Below are 6,398 nucleotides of genomic sequence, written 5' to 3' on the forward strand. Positions count from 1 at the left end.
ATACCCCTGTACTAGTAGGAACAAGTCTGTTTTATTTCTCCTTCAGTGAATAAAAGAACAAGAGATCATGACATTTTAGTGATTTTTGTAAGTTACTATGACAACTTTGTCCATTTAAGAATATGTAACCAGTTTCATTAAAAAAAATATAAACTATGTACCAAAGTTTTTAAAAAGCACAGAAAACGAAGGTAGCCAACCTGAGATCGGAACTAGCTAGATTAGATCTAATAGGGCCTACCCCCAGAGTTATCTGCCTAGTAACTCTAGTAGTAGTAGCGTAAATCTATGTCTAATTGGTCTACTGAGGGTAATCTGCCATTTACCAAAAAAAAAAAAAGAAAAGAAAAAAAAGAAGTTTCATGCCGAGATCTAGATAATAATAATGTTTTACTAGATCGTCTGTCGTGGAAAGCTGGACAATAATAAACGGGAGGTATGGAATAAACTAAACATTTGTAAGGGGGGTGGGGCGCTTATATATAATAGGCTCTTATAATCTCGGCTATTTCATTGTTCTCGTTGTTTTCTCTTGTTCTGTGCCGTGCCTGATTGTCTTGGCAATCCTTCGCTTATAATCAATGCGCTCTTACCACTTTGATCTATATTCGAACTGTGTCACAATACTGTTGGCAAGAGGTCTTCATACGGCTTGCTCTGAAAATTACATTTCAACATTGGTTAATATCTATATTTGAGAGTAGTCTTATTGTAAGAGTAAGAGGTGGCCTTGAGTTTACGCGTACACTTCCTCTCAAGGGCACTTCTGCAGAAAGCACCTTATTCACTTGCAGTTTGCAGCAGTTCTTTCCCCCTTAGTTTAGCTTGTTGGCCAAATAATGCATTGTTGTGTATAGCTTTTATTTCGTTATTACTGGTTAAAAAAAAACAAAAAACCAAACACGTATAGCGTAGCTGAGATTCTGTTATTAGGTGGTGCATTTTCATAATTCTTTTTGGGAAATTGATCACTGAACTTTTTTTTTCCCTGGCAGTATCTCCCTACTTCCGTTTTGGGTTGCACTGACAATTCGCAATTCGCAATTCGCAACAAACAATTAGGTTAATCCTGGGATGCCCAATTCCTCCTCCTTTTAGCCTTAGGTTAGGCCTCGCCCCTTGTCAAGACGATGTTGATGTTGCGCTTTGAATTTGATTGAGAACCGAGGGCCGAAGCTGAAGTCAAAGCTCTTTTTGCATTCAACAAGACAGGCTGAAATGAATTTCGCATACATTATATTTTGAGGCAAGTTGAGACGATTATGAGTTTGATTTTAAACTTTGAAAAATGACTGTTTTCTGCGAATTTCAAGTTTTCTTTATTTATGGCAAGATTTAGTAGATTCTAGATATCTAGAATCTAAATCTAGATCTAGATCTAGATCTAGATCTAGATCTAACAGACACTCTGAGTCAACAAATTCCACCAAAGTGCAAACTTGAAAAGGGGGGGGGGGGGGGGGAGCAGTGAATTTTTTTGGTGCACTTCTTTGTTAAGGACAAAACAGTGATGAGCTAATATCTAGATTAGCTAGATCTAGACTCTACTTGGTTCGCTCCATAATTCTCTTGTTTGTAGTTTCAAGTTTCAAGTTTAGACTATTGGCATTCCTAGATTATTTGTAAAAAGACCACGCTTGAATCTGCTCTAACGACCACCTGTCCAATATGACCACCGGTACAAATTATCATATTATGTCCTTCTTCTCTCCCCCCCCCCCCTCCATATATTTTTTCTATTGACTTACTTACTTGTTTACTTGTCTTACTTGTCCACTGTGTTGGGGTCACTGCAGTCGGAACATGTCCATCTCTGCTCTTCCCCCCCCTCTTCAGGATCCATCCCAGAGTCTGTCTACTTATAGTATAGTCTCCATCATAATCTGGTTGGAGATCCGTCGGACTGGTCCGCATAGATGGCTGTGTTTACCCTCTCCTCTTTGGATCCCCTTCTACTTCAATCTACCTAGAGTGTGGGAACCGCTATCCGCCGTATTCTTCCTCAAATTTTCCCTTACAGCGGTTAGGACAGTTGGTGGGTCCAGTGTCAAATTCCCTCCCACTTTTGCTTCTCCAGCCAGCGTGTCTGTTCTCTCGTTGCCGGTTACCCCCGCGTGAAGATCCAGGCCACTCTTTCCAGGCTGCACTCCCTGATCGTAGCCTTCCAGTCCACGTACAGCATCCCTTTCTGTACCTTCTGTAGTGTGCTCATTGAGTCAGTAATGATTACTGCTCGCTGATGGCTTGTGTTCTTGATCCAGTGTAGAGCTTCACTTTAATAGCTTTTATCTCCATACACATACTTGATGTTGTCAGTGCGGCTGCTCCACTTTGCTCTTTCACTACTACCCCATCAACTCTGACACTCAAGGCCCAGCCCTATTTGACTCCTCTGTTGACTGATCCATCCTTGAAGATCAGAGCATCTCCATGTTAGCTATATGCTCTTCTATCAGGGTTTCAATTTCAGCGTTTGTAGCTCCAAGTGGCCAGTTGCGACATTCTCTACCCAATGTTGCCTTCCCTATTGTGTACTCTCCGAGCGCATCTTCGACCACAACTCAATCCCTGCCTCTCCTGATGTCTTGTATCTAGCAGCACTCGTTGATGGTGTTCGTGGCTGGAGTCATCCATTCTCTGCCCCTCTTTAGCCTTGATGTCATCTGCCGTCCCACTTTCTTATGTAGAGGGTTTGTCTCGTCTGCGCTGACTCGCAGAAAGGCTTGGACTTGTGCCAGTTTGTGCCTCTCGTCTGCACATGGGAAGTCTAGGAAGTATTTCATTGCTTCAGTAGAGGTATCTCGTGTGCATCCCGGGATTGCCCTCATTCCTTCATTTTGTAACATCTCGGGTCGTTGCAGTTGCGCCTTTGATAGGGTCAAGAGTCCGAGCCCGTACTCTACGACAGAGAGTACCAGTGTCGGGTAGAGGATGACAATGATTTTCTAGCTCATCTTAGCTCTGGCCACCATCTTAAGGGCTGTTAGGCCTTTTCTCGCTCTGAAGCTTGTTCTCGTTATGTGATATTTGCCAGAGAGGGTGCGATCAAACATGATGCCCAAGTACTTCAGTGTGGGTTCCCTCTTCAGCATTTTGCCTCCCATCGAGATACTTGGCATGTCATCGTGCACTGCATGGTTATTCAGTGTACACCACAGTACACAGGATTTGTCTGGGGAAGTTTCCCGTTGTACGTCTCACACCACTGTTCAAGTCTGTCGAGTTCTTCCTGTACTCTCTCCGCTGTAACCTGGCGGTTCTTGCCCTGCCTGTACACCAGCACATCATCATCAAGACTGAGTGCACGTCCGGGCCCCTCCAGCTGGTTGGAAGTTATCCCTATTGTATAAACGTTGAACAGAACTGGCGAGGGTGCAGATCCCTGTGGTAAGCCTGATGTGATCTCGGTAGGTTGCGAAGCCCAGCAACCAAGACGTAGTGCTTCCTTTCGTTTAAGCAGCGCTGCCCCAATCCATTGTACTAAATGTGGATCTACCCTCAGGTTGACTAGAGTCCTCATGGGGGTGTCGTACTGAACTCGGTTGTAGGCATCTTCCAGGTCAAGTGTTGCTAACTGAGTTTCTTCCCCCCGCTCTAAGCCATCATATACGTCGGATGCAAGAGTGGCAGCATTCATCCATGTGATCTTTCCTCTTCTATAGCTGCCCAGTTCCGGCGGTAGGACGTTCTTTTCCTCCAGCTCTATTGCCAATCTGCGTGCCATGATTTTCCCCAGCAGCTTCCCGACGGTATTTTGCATGGTCACTATGCGATATGAGGCAATCTTGCTTGGGTCCTTGTCTGGCTTAGGAACTGGGGACAGGTGACTGTCCAGCCAGTCTTCTGGTATCTCCCCAGCCCACAGGCTTTCGTTTAGCCTCTCGGCTAGTGCCATTGTCTGTCCTTCCTCCATGTTCCTCATGTGGCTATAACGTACTCCGTCAGGACCAGGAGAAGTGTTGGATGCTTCCTGGATATATTTATGTAACATTTCGTGTGTCACAAATTGTAGGCAGGGTTCATCTTTGTAGTCCTGTTGGATCCTGTTGAGCAGCTGTTTTCTCTTGTCCTCATCTTCCCTGTCAGTTTTTTTAGGTATCTCCTAAACAGAGCACGGCCTTTTTCTTCATCAGTGCGCATCCACATATCATCCTCTCGTTGGAAATCAGGGATAGCTTGTTTGCTCTTCCTATTAGTCATGCACCTGTAGAAGTTCCAGAACTGATACAGGGCCCTGTCACTGTTCACGCCCCGGCAGAAGTTGTCATATGCTAGGTCCTTGGCTTTTTTTGCTGCCTCATCGAATCTGAGATCTGCTAGCTTTTTCTCAGCTTCCAACTGCACGTTCGATCTGTCCCTCTCGTGTCTTCTCAGCACCAGGCATTTGATCTTCCACAATGCCTCAGTCTCTTCATTCCACCAGGGTGGCTGCTGTGCCACTACAATATGCTGTACTCTGGGTGGCCTGGAGCTCTTTCGCAGTACACTGATGGGGTCGTTCCCTTCCGTGGGGTAGAAGAAGACTCGTTTCTGTCTTTGATGGCTTCTGCCTCCTCGCTTTACAAACACTGTGCATGGGATATGATCGCTGCTATAGTTGTGTAATACTCTCCATGTACAGTCTGTTGTTAGGTCTACCGAGACGAGTGCAAGGTCTATAGCACTGTCGAAGTCCCCATCTCTTGTGGCTAGTCTGGTCATGCTGCCATTGTTGATGCAGGTGAGGTCACATCTGTCCAGGGCATTTTCCAGTCTCGTCCCTTGGGGGTTTATCACTGTGTTTCCCCAATCACTCCTTCGCGCGTTGAACTCGCCTCAACAGATTGTTTTTCCATGTAGTTTTTCCTCCATCTCGCCAAGTTTGGCCCTCTCTTTCTCAGTGACTGTCCCGTTGCACGCGTAGACGTTGACAACATTTCTTACAGGCTGATCAGTGAGCTCCACTGCTAGAAGGTGTAGGTTTTCTGACACCCATCGACTCATATCCAATTCCTGATATCTGATTGCTGATCGTATCAGGGTGACCTGTCCATGCCCTTCCCCGTTGTAAAGAGTCTTTGCGAAGTCGGCAACATTGAAGTTCCTGTCACCTAGTCTGGTGTCTTGGAGGTATATGATGTCTGCTCCGTAACATAGGGTTTCAGTCACGAGCCCTCTCTGCTGCAGACTACGACAATTCCAGCAGAGAGTCCTGAGATTACTCTTTCCCAACCGCTGACTCTTTAACTGTGTCTTTCTAGCTCCCGCCCTTCTCTTTCTCCACCTCCCACCCCTTTTTCCCAGTTTCCTTTTTGGTTTTATTCCTGAAGAGAAGCTCGAGCAAGGAGCACGAACACCTTAGCTCCTGCGAGAACCCTGTTTATTAATATTAATTAGATCTTTCATTGTGGGTTTGCAAAATACTGAGGAAGTATCCTCTCCATCTAGCAGAGCCTCATACTAGACAAGGGGCTGAGAACCAGAAGGTCCGTCCGCCTGGTGCCGCCCCGCTCGCACGCCAGACGGTCCTCGTTCGTGACTGTACTCCCCACAGCCATGCAGCTTCTAGGCACGAAGATGACACCGTAAGCTTAGGTCCATGTCCTCCACGGATACTTGTGGGTGCTGTCGACAGGTCGTGCTCCTGGATTCCACCCTCGACCTCCTTAGGCTTCGGGATTTTTAAAAATCTAGGTTGTCTCCTTTTGATAATTCGTATTCTGTTCCTGGACCGCGATGTCTAGGCTTAACAGGGTCACCCCGAGAAGGGGGAACAGCTTCAGAGTGCTCCACCACCCGAGTACCGTAACTTCTGACACCCTCGGTCTCCCGGTCGACCAACAAGCACGTGCACAGATCTCTCAAGACTGACTTTGAACTGACACCACTCTCAGGCTGGGAACAAAAGCCTCTGTCCAATTCTAAGGTACCACCCTACCAAATATGGAATACTGCACGGGTGGCCAAATTCCAGCCCGAGCGATCCTCGCTCACACAACACGTGTGACTATTGACTTTTACTGACTTCTATTGACTTCTATTGCCTTCTATTGCCTTCTATTGACTATTGACTTCTTTAGACTTCATTGTGCTGAATAAGGGTGGGGTGGGGGTGGGGGGACACTTTAAATTAAAGCTGTAGTGAGCTTTTTACATTTTGCATTGTTGTCAACAAATATAACACTGCGAAATAGACTATTGACTGTCTAAGACAACCATTTCATTTGACCAAAATGACAGCAGCCACTATATTTCATCATCAACCAACAGCCCCCAAAACTGTTCAAGATCACCCTTGGTGTTGCTGTAAATTATTGGTCTCTAATTCTAATGCTGTGGACAATCCGTCTGTCCCAAACCTGCCCCCCCCCCCCTTCCTTTCTCTAGAAGAACCAAAAAAAAAAATTAAAAAAAAATGG

This window comes from Aplysia californica, unplaced genomic scaffold, assembly GCF_000002075.1.
Source record: "Aplysia californica isolate F4 #8 unplaced genomic scaffold, AplCal3.0 scaffold00081, whole genome shotgun sequence".
Taxonomy (NCBI): domain Eukaryota; kingdom Metazoa; phylum Mollusca; class Gastropoda; order Aplysiida; family Aplysiidae; genus Aplysia; species Aplysia californica.